The sequence below is a fragment of the Aythya fuligula genome, chromosome 1 (assembly GCF_009819795.1).
Source record: "Aythya fuligula isolate bAytFul2 chromosome 1, bAytFul2.pri, whole genome shotgun sequence".
NCBI classification, from domain to species: domain Eukaryota; kingdom Metazoa; phylum Chordata; class Aves; order Anseriformes; family Anatidae; genus Aythya; species Aythya fuligula.
Genome location: NC_045559.1, coordinates 196,284,819 through 196,306,111, shown reverse-complemented (window position 1 = coordinate 196,306,111; position 21,293 = coordinate 196,284,819).

Below are 21,293 nucleotides of genomic sequence, written 5' to 3'. Positions count from 1 at the left end.
GCTCTTCCATGCTGAAACCTCTTTATGTAACAGTGTTTTTTCATATAGTAATGTATCAATTTACCTCCATAAAATGCCTTAAATTATTTTTCTCCCTTCACTTATTACAATTTAAAATCCATTTTCCCTATATGAAGAAAAAATTGAAATGCAATTTAAAATATAACTAACCATCAATATAGGTGATATGCTTATAACATGGTTTGAAAGTATACTCAGGAAGAATGGTTTGAAAGTATACTCAGGAAGAATATATCAACAGATCTACGCATCTTTGAGGAAGTTGTTATTTCAGTTATAAAGACTCAGAAGTATTTCTATCAGCAGACATAGATACATTAAGCAAAAGAAGGAAGAAAGTCATAGACCCAATGTTCTGCACAGCTAACTAGTGAAGGCAATACCAGGGCCTTAGGGACAAAGTCTGTTTGTAGAAAACGTGTTGTGTTTTCAAATATTGAATTTTATCTTTATTAAAAAGCACTGTGTTTTGTGTTTATTAAAATAAATATTGTATTCAAGATTTTTTTCTTACAATAGAGCTCTATTAGAAGAAAACTTATCCTTACGTACGTGGGTGAAGACCACTCCTAAATCCTATTTCAGTAAGGAGGGAAATGGAAATGTGGTAAAGTCCAAATGAGATTGAAGAGATGCAATAGCCTTATGCTGTCTCTCTGTGCAAGTGAAAATGTCATGCTCAAGGAAGAATTAAAACTAAGGCTAAGGATGCAATCATATTGATGTTGACTTCAGTGAGATCAGGTTTTCATACCAAACTATTGGCTAAATAGAACAAATCTATCTGGCTCATTCTCAGGGGTAGAAATGCACTCCAGTCTCTCCATTACTTCTTTTAAGCACATATTTGGATTTAAAATGTTTACTTTTATTTTCTGCTCATACGTTTAAAGAACTGCACAGGTCTGGGAATCTCACTATGAATGAATATCTATGGAAGATTGTATGTATTTCTTTATATGTATATAACAAAACTTTCTTCATCTGAACAATTTCTGTCATTTAAGGACATTTGTAGACTTAATGGAAATTATGGAAGACAATTTATTTTCAGTCATCTGTTGATATGTTACTATTTTATGTGTATCTTGCACATGGTCTATAATAATAAATTAAAATTTTGCATCAAGTTATAATGAGCATGTATAGAGACTGCTGTGGATATCAGTTTTAAGAGGTATAACTGATTCCTGTTCATTCTCTCGTTAGTAATGCCTCCAGTCATAGTAAGAAAAATAGCTAAACATATATTTTTTAAATCTACCTTTTTGTACATAATTTTGTAAATAATTTATTTTGGGGTAAGAACCACATTAACTGCTTTGTCAAAAAAAAAAAAAATACTTGGAAAGTAACAGCTAGATTTGGAGGTTGAAACTACAAAGAACACAACCAATTTTGTCTCTGTGTCTCTCTGGCCCTGGTCACAGAGGTGGGACTGCCACACTCTAACTGCAGAGATTTGTGTTCAGCCCCAAGGACTTCAGTCCTTGATGACATTTGGGACCATCCCACGGGATATTTTTGGTGTCCACTCACAGAACAATTTCATGTTCTTGTGTAGGCAAAACTCCAAATTGTTCATTGGCTGCAGAATAAAACCCTGAAATTGTTGCATAAATAATTATTCTTTGCAAGAATAAAGGTCTGGCTACAGAAACAACATTTTTAAAATTGTATTTTATGTCTGCAATATATACCAACTAATTTTACTCTTCTGTAAACTTGCTGAAGTTCCCTTCTACCTACAGTTGTGATAAAATTCACTAAATGTATGTCAACTGAAATTATAGGTAGTGACAAGTGAGTTTCATTGATGTCAACTGTGCTTTTTAATTAAAAACTAATAAACATTGGTGTTTTTTCCCTAGAAAAAAAAAAATACAGAACAAACCAAAACAAAAGCCAAGCCTGTGAAAACAAGCCATGTGACCATAATTTTAAATTGCGTTACACTGAAACCCTGTGGCAAACCACCTGCTTGTATGTGTTTAGTGTAAATGTAACCATTTCATCATGGAAAAAAAAAAAGAAATCCAAAAGGTTTTGCCAAAAGTCCAGACAATAAAATAATATAATCCTTGTCCAAGACAGAAGGTACTCTACCATAGACACCCACACTTCAGAATTTCTAACCTTCAGAAGTCCCCATGAAACACTGAAGACATACATGGAATTAACATGATAGCAAAATGTGAAAGATTGCACAAGGATGCACAGCAGTCTCCAGACATGGAGAATTTCACTGCTTTTTGTTTTCTCCACAAAACAGATGTTGCCTGATTACTGTGAATATAGAAGGTGAGGATGAGAATCCTCTACTGGCAGCAATTTTCCAGGACTTTATCTGTGGCTCTTCCCTGCACTTATACCTTTTCCTCATGCTGCTACATTCTTCATGTCAGGAATAGCTTGGTCCAGCCTTGCTTCCTCAGCCTTGAGGGGGACACGTTGCTTACATGGCTGAGGGGCCTTAAAATCTGTCCCTACACCTGATGCAAACAGCTATCTAGGAAGGACAACCTCTCTCGCAGCCTCTTGCTTTTAGTGTTAGCACTTTTTCTATGTTTTTGGACAATTTACTAAAAGGAAAAAAATAATTTTAAGGAACTTTAAAATAAAGACTACCTCTGGCCTTAAACATTCACATCTGTGTGGTAATCAGTATATGAGTAGCTGTAAATTTCCCCTCTCAACCTCAATAATACCATCAGAATTCTCATAGTTGTACAGGAATCACTCCTGTGATCCAATCCATTCTGTCTGTCTTTAGTCAGTACGCAGCAAACAGGACAATATACAAAAGACAGGGAATTTATCATTTTGTTCCTGTTAAATTTCTGCTACTCCTGGGAAGGCAGTCTTTAATGAAAAGAAATGTCTCAAAATTTTTATTCATGGCTTCCTGAAAAATCATAAAGCCATCTCCATGGCATGGGAACCTCCTAGACCTTATACACCACACGCAGGCTATTACTTGTACATATTGAATGCTCTCTAGAGCAGCAGGAATCTCTATTACTGAAACTATCCCTACATGGCAGGCTGAAAATGAAACCCAGGTAAGCCGATTTTCTGCCTTTTTTTTTTTTTCTCTTTTCACTGCTCTCTATAAATCTGCTGACACTACAAATCATACTGCTGTAGAGAGCAAAATGCTGAGTAAGAGGTCAAATTGTACTGCTTATGAGGACAAATTTATTGTGAGCTGCTGTAAGATAAATGATCAAGCAAACAGCATATTTCTGGTTCTCAGAGTGACGAGACTCTCATTCTGGAAAATGCCTCTGTTCTCATGATATTTACAAATAACAGCACCTCTCACTCTGCTGAACTTCTCATACTTTCCCATGGGAGACAAGTAAATGCTCGCAAAAAAACATTTTACAGACCATGGCAGATTGCTCAGGAAATGGTCACAGAGGCCCATGGGACCTCAATGACTATGGAAGCAAAATTTACTGTCCTGCTGCCTCAGTGCTGCCACTAACATTTGTATCATGAGGCTAAATGGTAAAGAAAACAACTGTTATTACTGTAGAGATAAAACCAACCAGAAGTGTTAGAAACAAACAGAATTAAAAAAAAAAAAAAAAAAAAAAAAAGTGATTTGGGGAGTTTTGTTTGTTTGTGTTTGTGTTTGTGTTTTATTTTGTTTTGTTTTGTTTTGTTTTCCCAGATGATATTTCTTATTAGTTTGAATGGAATGCTTTAAAGGTTAATGACGCAAGGCTAAATCATTCTGTATTTTCCTTGATGCCATGGAAAACTTGAAGCAGGGGTATTGGTTCAGTGTCTTACAAGTATTATTTTCCCAGCTTAGACAAGGCCTCCTTGTGACTGTGGTAAGGTAAAGAGCCGGCACTTCCACCAGCTTTCAGTTCTGGCTTCCCAGATTTGCTCCATTGAGGTCCTGGGCTCTGTTCCCACACAAACCCTAGGGGCACTCCACAACCTCAGGCACTTTTGGACAGCACTGATGTGGCTGAAGAGAGGACCTTGGCTCTACAATGTGCAGTTCCTCAATCCTCAAAGGCACTTAAATCTTTCTGGGAGATGTGCTCCCTACCAGCCCTGTGCTGCCTGTGCTTTAAGAAAGATTTGGTGTGCAGAGCTGCTCTGAGAGTTTGGTGTGCTGGCAGCAAACACTTGATAGTTTACAATTATCAACTACAGATATACGTCAACATATAATACCATAAAAAAAAATATATAAAAGATCCCTAGAGCTGTTATGCCATAAAAGACTCTTATTTTTCCATCTACAAAGCCACCATAGGCCTTTGGAGGTAACAGGGGGGATGCAATTAGGAAATAAAGACATGCTAGCTGTTAAAAGGTCTGATTTTACGTCTTCCACTCATCCCACAGTGTGTGAAAATCTCACTTAAAATTTCATGCTCCATCTTGTTACCCTGTTTTCTCCATTTTATGGTAAAGTGACCACTTGAACTGGTAATAATGGGATAAAGAGTTCTGCAACGCAAATGACACTTTTCAACAGAAGCATGCAGAAATATTTTTTCCCCCTGGAAACACCAAGACACCAAAGTACTTTTGTAGTTATAACAGTAAAAATTTCTTTCATTCTTCTCCTCATACATCACTGAATACCAGAATTAAAAAAAAAAAAAAAAAAAAAAAAAAAAAAAAAAAAAAGTATAGGTTTTAACAATGCAGACCTTAAATTTTACAAAGCTTTACATATTAAGAAATCAGTTATTTCTTTAGAAATTCTGTTTTATACAAGAGATGTATGTTCCTGGAAGGTAAGAATAATCCTTACTCATTAGGCCATAAATAGTCAATGAGGTCTTTTTTTCCTAGTGGTTGACAGCTTACATGGCTGTTGCATTTAGGCTGTTTCTTCAGAGTGATAATTGGATAAATTGTAACAGAGCACTTAAGAATGAAGGAAAATTATTTTTGAAAACCTCTTAAAAGAAAATGCTTGGGAAGCAAGTTTTTTTATTACCTCACAGCTACTGTGTGGTTCCTTTTGCCTGTGCTAGATCTGCTGATAGACTTCTTCATCTGCAGTGCGAAGCACCAGGAAAGAAGAAACAGATCCCCAAGTTATCTTTAGGAAAACAGGATCAATTTTTGTTTGTAAAATTCATATTACTTCTCTACTGTATGAGATGTGACAGTAATAAGGGCTGAATCATTTCCTATGGTTTTTTTCAGAGATATTAGCTGTGAGAAGGATAATGGCTCTCTCACTCCTCATTCAGAGATGAGTGCTGCAGATTCGATTAAGGATCCTTTGGTCACCCATGTATTAAACTAGCTTATTCTGAAAGAATGAGTAAACTAAACCATAGATATTTTTCAGATACCCTTCAGCAGAAGAAAATGTACTTGTGGTTGCAGCCAAGTTATTAACTGAGAAGCTACACTTTAACAGAGGTCAGTAGCTCTCAGATTGCATTTAGCATTTATAAAAAGCATTTGGAAAAGACCATTGCAATCTCCCGTGCTGCCACTAAACTTGATTCTTGATGGTTGCTTCCAACTCAGGATATGTTATTACTCTGTGGTTGCCTAAATCAAAAAAAAGTTATTTAATGTTGTTTCCAGTAAGCTGTGATATATGAGGCTACACTTAAGGCATGTATGGTAAAAGACCTATGGGACTCAGGAACCATTCTGGAGAAACCCTAGGGCATTCCAAATCACCTAAGATGTCTCTTCATATGTAGGTGAATTGAGCCCCTAAGAGTTGGTTAGCTGTTTGCTTTCAGTGCTCCACACATTTTATGAGAGAGTCTCCACTGGCTTCAGATGTGAGCTTAGACACTTGTCTCACACATAACAATTTTCATTTTGATGTGTTAGTTTAGAATTGAGTCTCACTGGTAGTGACTTCAGTTGCTGTCAGATCTGATCCCACCACAGCTCATCACCATACCGAGCCCTGAAAACAAGCAACAAGCAACAGCAAATTTTCTGGTGAGCAAGAGGGACTGATGGACAGGCAGCAAGACTCCTCCTTGAGCTGTTTCTTTCCTTTAATCAAAAACAGAAACTCATCAGAGGGGCATTTTTTTTGCACTGGACTAATAGGGAGGAGTAGTCATTAAAAACAGAATTACAGAGCCCTAAAGAAGGTAATTAACTGGTTTTTGACATCCTGTGTGGTTGTAATTGAGGGGCAAGTAGTTCACTAATTCAGAAAGGTCCTTTTTATTGACAGCCATTTGTGTTTCATTAAACAACTACACAGAATATTTATAGTACCTGCAGTTTGTTCATTATTCATTTGGAAACAAATACAGCACATCCACAGTAGGTGAGTTAAAACCCCATGTTACGACAGCAGGGTGGAGGCAAGAGCCTTCCATACAGCATTTAGAGACTCTCCTACACGGGTCTGAGTCACAGTGTAGGCAGGGAGGTGGGCAGTTCTCCCTGCTGCCTCTCCCTGGCTGCCTCAGGGGGCTTCTCACCCCCAGAGAAAGGAAGGTTTTAGCAGGGAATCTTGCAAGGTATAAGGCAGGCAATTGATGTAACAAAGAAACAAACAAAAGGAAATGTTTCAGATTTTAAAGCTTTACAACATCAATAATGAACAACTAATACCAAAAAGCACTTCGATTTACACTTCTGTCTTGTAGGGCTTGGGAGATTTGGAAAGTGATGGATAACCATGAACACCACACCAATTCTGAGCACAGCCTACACATCCACCACAACCAGGTCTGACTCAGGTAACACATGATGTTTTCAAATTTCTTCATATTCCTAAATCACCAATTTTCCTGGAGAATACAGCTCAGATAATGAGTAATTTGTCAGCTTCATTTCATGCAAACATCTTTAATACAAACACCTAGCAGTACAGAAACTCCTTTTAACAAGAGTTTGACTTAAAATGATTAAACAAATTAAATAAATGTATGAAAGTCAATCAAAACTAATTGACAGTAATAATTATGTCTAATGTAAAAAAGCAGAGCAAAGCATTCCTCTTTCAATCATTTTCTTATGAAAGAACCCCAAACCTCTAGGATGTTTTCCATGAACCCCTAAAAATTAAATAAGCTAACTGAGAACTGGCTTGCTTTTACAGATCATAGATCTATAGTCCCCAGTGGTGCAGAGACCTCAGGCTGAAAAATCACATCTAAAACAAAAGCAATTCCCAGGGTTAAGAAACACAACATATGCTGAAAGCATAATAAATTTAAACTCATCTGTCAGTGGGGGATAGAGCTGATCTGTGGAGGACTTGACACATCATTCTGCAAACTGTCAGCTCTCTGAGGAGGAAGAAAGAATGGTTCCTAAAATAACCAGGTGAAATACTTCCACTCTTTTTTAGGAAGGGAACTATCTTAAGGTTGGGCCTGAGGTTTCAATTGTTTATGCTCTTCATTTAAACTACCTGTTAGGCTAGATTTAATCCCCAAATCCACTCAACGCTAATCTCAGTAATTTGTATCTCAATGTCAATTTGACACCTTGGTGTGTATTCAATAGCAGGATCTGTTCCTTGATGGCCCACATATATTACCTGTATGCAAAATATCCTGAGATTGATGTCACAAATCCTGTCTTTGGCTGTGGCTGACCTTGATGAAAGATTTTCTGTCTCTGGCCTGTGTCCAACAGCTCTTCCCATCCATTGGGATAACTGTCTGTATAATCTCTTCCTAAGAGAATTTAGTCACTACAACTAGAATTACAAGAGATCTACTTTAAACAGTACAAGAGAAGCTAAATCATGTCTAATGAATTGGATTAGACAGAAATTTCACAAATACTTTATGGTGGTATATCTGAGACATGATCATTTTAGACGGAGAATAGTGAAGGGCAGATAAATGCAGGCTATAGGGTGTTAAAACTTCTATTTAGCTCAGCAGTGGCCACACATGGATGAGTGAATCTAAGAAACCATAAGAGGTGAAGAAAGTATTTTACTCTGATGAGCTCATGCAGAAGATTTTCAGAAATGTATTAAAAGTCAGCACTGATGAAGGCTGGATGAGCTAAATATTGTTTCCAGCATATACAGAGGATGCCTTATTCATAAACTGAGACTGGAAATTATTAAGGAGTGTTTACTCAAGTTCAAAGTCAGCATTAGTAGCTCACTGAAAAATGATGCAAGTGAAGCTCTTCTAAGCTCTGGAGACATCTGACCTCAGATGGCAGACAACGTGGGAGAATCTTTCTCATCTTTCTTTGTATGCAGGTAACTGATGTGGTGTGACATTACTTGGGACAGTCTGTTTCAGTCTCCTACTTCAAGAGTAGGAACCTGAAAAGAAAGAACTGGAGTTTGAAATTGCAGCTGAAAGAACTGATATCCTTCCTGGTGCCTTCCAGGCAGGTTACAGTGCTTGGGTTTGGTGGCAACAGGTCTTCCAAACAGGCACCTCTGCCCAAGGGTAGGCAGTGCAGAGGCAAGTGAACAAAATATATCACTAAGTGTTGCTGAATAAAATGGTTAATGCAAGTTTAGAAAAACTCAGCTTAGGGTGCAGCCCACAGCTCTGATATAACTTATTCTTCTTCAGAATTTGCTGTTTACTTAGAAAAATCAGGAGGAACCAGAACATGTACTGTTCTTCTTCACTTCTGAGAGGTCTAATCAATAACTAGCTCTGCTGTTAGTACGCAGTAAGTGCCATATATTTTTTGACAGATTAAACCAAAATCTTTGAACATTTTAAGTAGTTTAACTTCAGAAATCTAATAGTAACAGTTGCTAGAGCCCAGCCACAATCTCATAACTTAAAAGGTGATGATACTACATCAAAATATGACAACTGAAATGTGCACTCTTAGAGTTCAGCCTGTCCGCTCAAATGCCAGAACAGAGGGAGAGTCTTGCTATTTGCCTGTCCCTCTTTTAAGATATTAGTGGTGGCTGTATATTAAATGATGATTAAATGCACACAGGATTCTTGGGGAAGGTCTTGCTAAATCATTGTTTCATAAGTGAATCTCAAATAGAAGCAACATTGAAGAATCTGTGAGTTTTTACAGAGGGAAAAAAAAAAAAAAAAAAAAAAAAAAAAGAAAGGCAAAAAATAAATGGCATTTCTAGTCCAGCATTTGCATCCTTCTGTTATGACCATCCTGACAAGCTTTGAAGCTTGTCTTATTTTTGTGACGGCTTGGCCTTCACAAGGATTTCTTCTTCAGCTGCAGCAGTCAAGAGGTCTAGTCACACCTAGAAGAGAGTGAGAGGCTGTAGTACAAATACAGAGTAAAAGAGAATCTTGTCCTACAGAGCTCCCTATCAACATAAGTTTTGAGAAAGGGAATAAATAACCTCTTATTATGTTTATATTTTTTACTCTTTGAACTTTTAAGTCATTAAAATGGGGCAGTGGCTTTATTCTTATTAGCTATTTATCAGAAAAATGCATTAATTTGAAATTAACCTAAAAGTCTATGATATTGGGTAAAAAACCCTTCCACAAAGCAACAGAACCCATACTGGAAAAGAAAGTAACAATTAGAATAGAACCCAGAGACATGAAAAGAACAGCTGGGAACACAAGAAACTGTCACATTATCTTGATAAACATCTCACTGTCCAATAAAGTGCCCGTTCAATTTTAGAAACATAAGTTTCTCTTCTATTATCACTTGGTAAGCAACAGAAATGATGTACTGAGGGTAAGTAGTATTATAAATTGCTCACTGTTCTCATATTGCAACTCCAGTACTTGTTTACAGATCTGATTTCAGAGCAGTTCCTTTATCTTGCATTTATGTCTATAAAAATACTTTCGAACATCCAAAGAATGCTCTTTTCACTTTTAACTATTAAAAAAATTAGATAAATGATTGAAATTTGGAGAATAATTCTTTTCATGAAATTTTCAGCTGCAGAAATCAGGGTGAATTAGCATAAGAACATCTTCCTCTCTTAAAGTATTTTGCCTGCACCTGTACTGCTAAAAACAGTATTTCCTGTCCCAATCTGAATGACTGTCCAGGTGTCAAGAAAAAGGGATATTTTTTTCAGACTCTGCAATTTAGGCATCTCGATATTTAATCAAAAAGTGAGTAAATGTTGTTCATTGTGTCTCATAACCAAAACATTTATTTAGGAGCCTAAATATGGAAGTACAATTTAAATAACCAGACTAAACTGTCTAATGTGTACATCAGATTCTTGCGGGCTTAATTCAGTAATCTTTCAAAGGACTTAGGGAATATATGTCTAAAAGACACCTGGACCATTGAACCTGGTCTCATTATCCCACACGCTTCCTCACACACATTTCAAAAAGACATATGTGGTCTTAAAATTTGGAATTTTTTCCCTGTGACTCATATTTGAAGGTTCTTGTAGAACTTGGCTTCACTGGTGGTGGGAAGCCCTTCCATACATGACCTCATGACACTCAGGATTTCCAAATTTTTGTTTGGTGGCATCAGCAGCAGATCCAGAAAAAATGTTTTCAGATCATTATGTTTTTTGAAAATTCTCAGATGTCTTAGTCTATTTCTGATTTGGATGAAGCCAATGGAAAATTCCTCTTAACTCCAGCTGAAGCCAGTGGGTTAAGGAAGTCTTTTTGAAAATCCCAGTCTCCAACTTTAAAAATCTGTCTGCAAGTTTATGATAGTCTGACTACACCAAAGTGGTAAAATAATCTGGCAAACTATTAGGAAAACTTAATAACCTTCATTTCCTTAGGTACATCTGTTACGGATGTTTCCTGGCTGTTTATGCTCAATTTCACACTGTAATTGTTCCTTGCCTATTAGTTATGGAGCAGGAGTTGTTCTGTTCTACCTTGCACATTTATTCCTCAGTAATAGTATTGTACTGAAAAGTTAAAATCCATATGGACTTTGTTTCTTCTCTTTTTCTGTTTGTTTATTTGTTTTTTTCTTTTTCTCTTTTTTTTTTTTTTTTTCAAAACAAAACAGAAAAAATATGTAATGGAATAAACAGCAGTATCTTTTTAATAGACTTCTTTTTTTTATATATGAATTTAATTCTTCTTCTCATTTTCTCTCCCCTCTACTCCTCTTTCATTCTTTTTCCCTGAATTTGAAAAGATTTGTGACTTGATTTTTTTAGTCATGACAGAAGGACCATCTGCTTTCTTGGGTCCTCTTGACATTGGCAAAAGACTGAGCAGTACAAATTGAGCATAGGGGGGAAATTCTGACTTATGCAGAGTAAGAGATTTACGAGCCAATTTGGAGGAGGACCTTATGCCTGGGTCTCTGATCCTCCATTTTACATACACTAAATATTTCTCAGTCTGGGACCTACATTTCTTGAAATAACTCCTGCAAGCCATTGACACCAGCTCCCCTTCCCACAAACCAAATGGAGTTGGAATTGCTCTCCAAGGGAACAAGAGAGACTTAACTATACGAAGGAGATGTTCAGAAGAAGATAAGAATTTGCTGTTGTTGTAGAAAAGGCTTTAGAGGGACAAAATGCAGATTCAAAGGGAAAATGTGAAGTAGTAGTTTATCCTCCCCCAGAAATTAATGTTACTAAAAGACCAAAATTTCAGAAGGTGTGAATATTGTATTTAGATATACTGGTTATGCCAACAAGGTTTGAGATAGAAAGGAGAAGCTAAAGCCTTTTTAAATCAGCTACCACTGTTGTCTTGACCTACCTGAGGAGACAGGGACAGCCACACAACCACATCACATGTTGTAAGTGGAACTGTACTGGAACACAAGTCCTGTGAGGAGTGGCTGAGGGAACTGGGGGTGTTTGGTCTGGGGAAGAGGAGGATCAGGGGAGACCTCATTGCTCTCTACAATTAGCTGAAAGGAAGGTGTGGGGAGCTGGGGGTTGGCCTCTTCTCACAGGTAACCAGTGATAGGACAAGAGGGAATGGTCTCAAGTTGCGCCAGGGGAGGTTCAGGTTGGAAATGAGGAGACATTTCTGCTCAGAAAGAGCAGTCAGGCACTGGGACAGGTTGACCAAGGAGGTGGTGGCGTCACCGTCCCTGGGGGTGTTCAAGGAGAGGTTGGACATGGTGCTTAGGGACATGGTTTAGGGAGTGATACTGGTGGTAAGGGGATGGTTGGACCAGATGATCTTGGAGGTTTTTTCCAATCTTAATGACTCTATGATTCTAAGTGTGCACCCTTCTGGGTGGGGGCTCTGTGAAGAATAAACCATGAACCTATCCCTTAAACCAGTGCAGAAGAAAAGAACTTGCAGATATTAATTAAACACTAGAATCTTGGGTTCAGAATAAAATGCAACCAAGATCTTTCAGCAACCAGTATTTCAATTCATGAAATCATAAAGTGCTTGGGGGGGAAGGGGAGGTGGAGAAGGAGAGAGACGTTAACCCTTTTGAACAGTTCTGCCAGAAAATACTACATCCACTTCTGAAAACCAAGGCATTGAGAGGTAAGTACTTTATGAAAGTCAGACAGGAAAAAAGATTGAAACAGGAGAATTTTTATTCTTCTGTACAGGGGAAAGCATCCCCAGTGCTTTCAGATTAGCCAAGGCCACATTGTGAGTGTTGTGCATTTACAGAGATACAGAGCTTTTCATTTTTAATTCACTCACAGCTTGTGTTACTGGAGGCTAGTGACTGCAAGGGAGTTTGGAGCCCTGTTGTGCTCAGATGCTATCCACACACAGCTCTGTCTGACCTGCAAAACAAGCATCTAAAGGCTGACAGCAGGTGGAAGGTAAACAAGATTATAAACCCCCTTTCATAAATGGGAACCAGGGTTTGGGAAGGTACAAGGGTTTTACCTAAAGTTGTACAAAATTGTTGTAATACTAGGAATTGTACATGGATTTCCTAAGCTGTAGGATACTACCTGAAAGCTGGATCCTGGTTGTTCAGCCTGGAGAAGAGAAGGCTCCGGGGAGACCTTACAGCAGCCTGCCAGTACCTAAAGGAGCCTACAGGAAAGCTGGAGAGGGACTCTTTGTCGGGGGTGTAGGGATAGGACAAGGAGGAATGGCTTTAAACTAAAAGAGGGGAGGTTTAGATTCAATGTTAGGAATAAATTCTTCACTCAGCGGGTGGTGATGCCCTCGCACAGGCTGCCCAGAGAAGCTGTGGATGCCCCATCCCTGGAGGTGCTCAAGGCCAGGCTGGATGGGGCTTTGGGCAACCTGGGCTGGTGGGAGGTGTCCTTGCCCATGGCAGGGGGTTTTGAACTGAATGGTCTTTAAGGTCCCTTCCAGCCCAAATCATTCTGTGATTCTATGATTCTATATTAAATAGTAGTTGTCCCAGCATGGACCCTTTGAGGGACAGTCCCTGAGGGACAGAGGATAGCCCAGCTCAGTGAGAAGCACCGGCTGCCTGAGGCAACTTGCAAGGCCAGTGCCTACTCACTGTGAATAGATCTTAAAGTTTTACAATAAAAGATTTTTTTGTTATGCATTCTGCTCAGTTCTCCCTGTGGGCAAGTGTTAAATCAATATCTTGATTAGCTGTAATACGTCACTTGCTCTTCTGTTCAAAAACAATTCCTTATCACTGACAGTGTGGGAGGAGGGCTGGCAGAGCCAACTCTTTTTGAAAGGATGGGTAACTTACACTATGAGTAAAAATAGTACTTGATTACCTTGACCTTTCATCACTATAACTTTGCTTAATAAACTAATAAGAATATGTGTTTCATTTAACCAAAAAAGTGATAAAAAGTCATTCCTTCATGGTATTTTTAAACATCAGAAAACTGAGAATTCAAAAAATTAGTGAATTGCCATTTTCTTTCCTGTATCCTATATTTTCAATATAATTTAATTTCAGTTTGTGAGATCTATAAAATTAGGTCAAATCTCAATTATTGCATTCTTTTGCTTGGCAGCTGGAAAGGTATCACCAGAATCATTTAACCTTTCTTTCTGGGTTCATTATTTGGGACAGATAAGCCACTAATACTTATAAATGGTGTAAAGAAGAAGGATTAATCAGGGCATGAAAAAAGTGTTCCACATACTAGCCAAGTAAGAGAGGAAAATCCAGTATGATAACTGAAGGACCCTCAGATATGCAGGGATAAATTTAGGACTGTCTTGGCTATTTGTCTTAAACCTAAAAATTCACATTCTGAAATAATTTTGTAACCCGTGCTTGATATTTGCTTTTCAGTACATTTACCAGTGTAAAGATTTGGCTGGATGTTTGGTAATTCTTTTGATTTCCCATTCAATATATTACTTTACAAATGCAAAAAGCTAAAGTAAGGAACCTACCATTGACTATTTGTCCCAAGCCTTCTTTCCTAAACGTATATCTACACAAAGTTGTTTAATAATGTGGAAATGTGATATGGAGACTTTGCTATGTTTCCTTCTTGCATCTTTTTTTCTTTCCAAACATTTTTTTTGCCTTTGTAGGTGGCAAGTTTCATACAGTAATGACTTTGTGTTTTATGCAGAAAAGTAGGAGCAATAATTGTTATATGGATATCATATAGGTTAAACTTAAGATCAAGAATCCTTTTTCTTCATGTAAACACAACTGTTGTGGGCTTGTTTTTTTGTTTGTTTTACTTTACTTTCAAGTATTGTGTAAGTATGGCCCCATAAATAAAATCTTTGTTAAAGCAAGAGATTAACAATTGGAAATTTTATTTCAAATGACCAGACATAAACAGCAATAACACACAGTTTCAAGAGACGTGAAATGGTAAATTACCTTGTTCATACCACCCCACTCTTTTCATTTAGACTGCCTAGTTTGTGTGTGTTGATTCTAAAACTGTGTCATGAAGCAGAGGCACCACACTTGGCAGCATGTATCAGCAAAGCATAAAGAGTTATATAATCTCCAAGGGGAAGATGCATGCTTTTTTCTAACTATATTGCTTCAAACACACACAAGTCAGGTATGTGCTTTGCTCTGCAAGAGGCATTTTCCTTGATAGCAGACAGGAGTGTCACAGCCTTTATGCTGGAAAGAAATTGTTCAGCTAGCAACCTTCAGCAAGTTTTTTGTCAAATGTGAAGCCTCCTGACAAAACATAGAGATCTTTACTCTCCTAAGTGGTGAAATAACATTATTTTAATAGCAATAAATTAATTTTAATTGTAGAAAATGTTAAATAATCTTTTATTCAGACTACTATTATAATCTGTTCAGATTATAGCACAAAGATTCTGTCCACATAGGAGTTTGCTTGCAGTATAATATGGGCAACTATTTTAAATCAATCTCTTGCCAAGAGAGGAAGGGAGTGAATTTCTATTAGCTTCACTGTGACGTGTATTAGTTTCACTCACCCAGTTTCAAAACCAAGGATAAGTGTGTGGTGCCATGGTCTGAGTTATATATATTTTCCAAAATAAAGGCTTCAAAAATTCTCTGGAATCGAACAAGTGCAAGGCTGTATAATCCTAAAAGAGAAACTCTTTCCTGCAGAGCCTTAAGAGTGATGTTCCCTGTGGCAGATAGTGCAGTTTTTCTTGAAGAGGACCAAACTATTAAGGAAATAGACTCCTGCTATGCAATTTATATGAGATAATTTGAAAATACTGGAGATTTCTTACCTGGAAAACAATTAGGTAAAACAGAGTTGCCCTTTCACCCAAAGACTATGTCGAATCTCTCATAAACTTAGTATGTGTTTAAACAGGCACAAAGGGGTCACATCCACACAGCTACCTTTGAAGCTCTTCTTCTGATGGCAGATAAACACACTGCAGTTTTTTAAGGTACCTCCCAGGGCTGTCTGAACTACAAGAAAACATCCTTAGGTATTTTGGGGAAGGCAGACTCCAGACCCTCCAGTGATGAAAACTTCAGGGTCTGGGGGTGCCCGTTGGCTACTTTGTGGGGTGAGCAAAACCCAAAGGCTATAAGAGGAGCATGATGACTGATGCTGTGGTTCCAGTCCTCTTCTAGCACACAACAGATGACAGAGGCCAAGGGATCGCCCTGGAGTAACAACAGAGCCTTCAAATAGGAGGGTCAGTAAGAGTCATGCTCTTACAGAAATCAGTATTTCCTGTGCTGAAAGAGATGGGAGTTTCTCCCTCTGAAAGGAGGATTAAGGTGATCAATAGGAGCCAGGCCAATTTCCATTTATTTGAAATGAAGGTGATTGATAGTTTACTTTGGAATTAGGAGGAAAATCCATAGGTTTGTAACAGTATTGTTCAGTATAATTACAGAAGAAAATATAGCCAGGCCTCTAGGGATTTGCTCATACATTCGTGTTCCTCACTAGCTAAATCCTGAATCATCTCTGGTTTTCTTGGTTCCTTTATATAGTCAGCTTGTTTATTTTTCCAGATTTGCAGAAAAAACAGTAAAGATCCCTTGATGGTGTTATAGACACCATAATAAATTAATTAAATACATTAATTAAATAAATAAATAATAAACAAATAATAAAAATAGAATAAATGAATGCAACAAGCAGATACAATAACCTCAAAAAATAGACTGAGCTTCCAGATCCTGGTAATCATTCTTTTCTCTCTCTCTCAAAAAAAAAAAAAAAAAAAAAAAAAAAAAAAACAGCAAACAATATAGGTTTTTCATATGTCCCATTTCAAATAAGGAGTTGAAGTGGTTGGTAAGTTTTTAGACCTCTTACAGAAAATTCAAGTGTACAAAACCCAGAATGAACATGTAGAATATTAACTATATAAAAAGCACAAAAGGGAAACTTTGAAGTTGGAAAGTAGGAGACATTCGTGTTTTAGGGACATTCATATTTTCAAACTGCTTGAGGCTTTCTGACCAACACATTTCAGAAAATTGTTTACCAAAATATTTATGTATTTTCTGAAATTTTTTTTTTTTTTCCTTTTAAAACATGTCACTGGGCAATACTAAAATATCTTTTTAGATTTTTTTTTCTCTTCGAGATTGATGTTTTTATTTTATTTATTTTCTAAATTTTCCTCTCTGCCTTATCTCTCCACACCCTCTTCATTTCTTGCCAATAAATCATGGAATTTCAGGAAAACTGTGCCTAAAAAGCCTGCTGAATTTTACTCTTCTTCCAAAGGAGAAAAAAAGTAAGCTAAACCACATCTGACAAATGAATGCATATGACAATTAATCTGTTTTCAATGGCCTCTACATTCATATGTTACCCACAGGGTAAGCAGCATGTGCTCTCAGTTGCACACTATGAAAACAGCAGCCTGGCAAGATATACCTTGCGTGATTTCAGACATATTCAGCTGCAAAGGAAGATGACATACAAAATCATGGTTATGCCTTGGGCCTTGAGGGGGCAGAGCAGACTCAAGGCCAAGCGCTGTGGAGTGCATGCAGGGCCCATCTGCTCTAAACAAGGTTTATCCTCAACAGCAAAGAAGCAAACTAGTGTGTCTGCTTGTCCTCAGACACGAAGATCAGTCCTTGTCTACCACCGTTTAGCAGAGCAGATATTGCCTCCATGTTCCCATGTTCCTTTCACAGCTGGCAGAGATTCCTCATATCTCAAAAGATTTGTGCTTTGGATGATTATGCTTATTTCTCACAAGGTGTCATCCACATTGTTCATTTGCTGGTCCAGTCTTGTGTCATCTCTGTTTTCCTCTTCATCACTGCCCAGAGATTTTCAGCATAACACCCCTCCTACAACGTTCAAGACCTCAGATCTAACATGTTTTTGATATGCAAGAAACAACTACTTCCTTTTGTCCACACGCTATACCATTTTATATTTACATACCAATTATGTGAATTTTCTTACCAAGTCTATTCTATAAATTAAATCCCATTTTGATTACCTACATTAGTTAATTTCAGGTTCACAAATATAATCCTCATGTTTCTTATGTTATATACAGAAACTCACAAAATTTGGCAGCCTATCGTTGATCCTGTTTGTTGCTCCTACAGCCCTATAGTAACTAATCATCTCCTCTAGTTTCTAGGCTTTTGTCCAAGTCAGCAAGTCAGCACTGTTTATACTCATTTGTAGTCCATTGTCCTACACTAGTCTTGGTCCTGGAATAATTTTTTCCTCAACAGTTTTGCAAAGCAATCTTCAGAGTTTCTCCTTCCCCTTTAGTATTTTGGACTGTGTCATCAGTTAATGAATGACTCGCGACATATTCTTGGATGAAGCAGAGAAAGCCCTCCTGACAGCACCAGCTGCTCAGCTATACATTCTGGATTATACTACTGGATGCATCTTTGTGTGGATGTGCTTTGTCCCTTCACTGAAGGGACAGATGGGAGACCCCAGTCAATTCCTTCTCCTTCCAGCATCTCACAGCCACTTTGGATCTGTGCAGGATCATTAGCAGGGTTCACATGACTGAGCAGAACCATGTCTTGGCCTGCACTCTGGAAGTTCAGGCCCCAGCTGCTTGCTGTAATATTTCACCTCGCAGGTACTCTCTGGCATATCTCAAGGAGTTTCCAGGCCTCTGAGCACAGGCTGTGCCTACCGTCTTTGCATGGGATTTTCCATACATCACAGCTGTTGCTTTTGCCTGGAAATGGAGACAGCTGTGAATCTCTCACCCTTTGTGGTGTGCAGCTTCTACTCTAGTGGAGATGGATACACACTTCAGAGCTGTGCTCCTGCACACTCTCAGTGGGTACCTGGAGCAAATGGCCTTTCCCTCAGCAGTTAATTCTTCCTCTGCTGCTTGCCATGCTGCAGACCTTGCAGCTGTACACTTCTTTGTCCTTGAAGATCCAGAATTTATGTTGTGTGACGTGGTCACAGCTGCACACAAGGGGGATGTTGAATTCACTTTTTTTAATGCAGTCTATTCAAAATATTGTGGATTTCCCCTGAATTCCTATCTTTAAATGACAGACTCTCTTCTTTGTTTCCTGGCTGCTGGCACTCAGTTTTTCTTAGAATCATAGAATCATTAAGGTTGGAAAAGACTTCCAAAAGCATCTGGTCCAACCATCACCTTATAACCAGTGTCACCCACTAAACCACGTCTCTAAGCACCAGGCCCAACCTTTCCTTAAATACCCTCAGGAACAGTGACTCCACCACCTCCCTGGGCAACTTGTCCCAATGCCTGACTGGTCTTCTGAGAAGAAATGTCTCCTCATTTCCAACCTGAACCTCCCCTGGCGCAACTTGAGGCCATTCCCTCTTGTCCTAGAAGACAATTTTGATCCCAGATTCCCCAGCTGTAAACTCACCCACTTGGGTCTGCGCCCCTTTGGCAGCACAGGTTACCCAGCTGAACAACAAAACTATTATAAAAAGGGAACGGCTATTGATCAAGAGGTAGAGATAAGGATCTGGCAGATTATGTAGTATACAAAACTTTCAGAACTTGGAGAATGATTTGAGAAAACTTCCTTTAAACACGGCTTTTGCATGCTTTTTATTGCATTTTCATTTTCTATGTGTTTCTTAATCTAAAGGTTAGGCCTCACTTTTTACCAGCTACATTAATATTTTTATCAGCATTTATTACTATATTTCTAAATCATACCATGAGAACCCTTAATTTTCATTTCATTACTAACCAAAACTGAGTCTAGTAAAGAATTTTAAAAATGTTAACAAAAATATACATTATTAATTGGTTATTAGCCTGCAGATAAGGTCCCTGAAAATCCCCTAAGCTGTAAGATTACTACTGTAAATTGGCATATCTGCCATGCAACTCCCTCACACAAAGTAATTTTCCTAATCCTGATTTTCCCTAATTTGTATTTCCAAAAAGCCAAAGCTCCTCAGTAAAAATAAATAAATAAATAAATAAATAAAACATTCTCTGTAGGTGATCAGTTGAAGGTCTCAATGAGTTGCTACCATTTCTTCCTCTAAAAATAGTAGAATTGGCTTCCTGCTTTTATCTGATACAACTCCAATATCATTTAACGCAGCCTTCAGTCTTTACTTTTTTTGAAAGAGATCTTATATCTATCTTTTTACACAGAATTTGAAGATGTTTCAGACCAGGAACTGGGCATGATAACATTAAGAGTTTCAGTGTCACAACTGGACACTGGTTCACTGTTAAATAGGATTACCAGGCAAGATCTGAAAGGCACGTAGCTTGTAGGTTATAAAGCCCAAGTAATCAAGTGAAGGCACTTGTTATATCTTCTCAATGTTGTGAATTTCTCTTCTCTCCTAATGAGATTGAACAAAAGCCAGATAACCCATTGTCCCTGCCAGACAATAATATTGAATAGCTTCAGAGAACCTGCAATAAGGACAAAGCTGTGCTTTTTTGATTTCAGGTATCTTCTATTTTTCCTGTATGTGATTTTAAAGGACAATAAAGTGTTTTTTAAGTTTTGTTATTTAGCCAATAGTTCCTCTAAATTATAACAGGATCTTAGGTCTACTAAATAGGAAATGAGACACAAGTTAATATTTTTTGTATTTCTAGAATCTTGAATCTAGAATCTAAAGCTCTTGTGTCTCATCCCAGTACCAAAGGGGACAAAACAAAACAAGCTCCACTTTACATTCATGCTTACAGCCTTGCATAACCTTTCTAAGCTACAGGCATGCTGATGTGGTGATAATGATGTACTTCACCCCAAAGAAATTTCCAAATGAAATCCCTTTTGAAATGCTTTTTATAACTTATTTTATATAGTCCATATTTTGAATTCCAATCATTTTCCAGAATGTATTTGTTGAACAATACATTTAATGATGCTTTAGTACTAAATTCTAGCAGAAAAGCCAAATAATTAATTTATATTTTGTCAGCCAAACCCTTATCACCATATTGTGTTAAGACCATTACTTTATTACTACCTTACATTTGCCTTCTGTTTTGTACTTAGCCAAAAGCAATTCCAACTAACAATTCCAGTTTATTTTTTTTGTTGCAGTTAAGTCTCTGCCACAGGAAACTGCTGTACTTCTGTGGGTAACATGCCAAATTCAGTGGATTGTGCCCAGAATTCAGTTATATCAAGAAGCCAGAGTCTTAATGAAAGGGATTTTTCAAGGTCTGCTTCTTTTCTGTCTGCATTTCTGTTAGTCTAAAAAATATCTTTGTACAGTTAAAGTAACAAACACATGCTGAGAGCACCAGACTGCCTTCAATACAAGGCTAAATGATATGTTTTCTGTTATTGGGAAATTTTAATCTCTATGCAATTAATCAGAACTACAGGCTGAATTTAAAAGTAATTTTTTTATTGCTGTTAGTAAATTTCTTATTTTTAGGTAATAGTCTTTGTTCCCAACAGGAGTTGGTAGAAGCCCACCTGCAATCTAGCCAGCAGGCAAGTCCTGGCTACACAAAGTTCTTGCCCAAGAAGAGTTAATTTAAGTACCGACAACAGAATGACAAATTAACAGTGGCCACTCACAACTACACTAGGTGTAGTTGATTTTTCCAGGATCTTTCCATTAGCAAGGGGAAAAA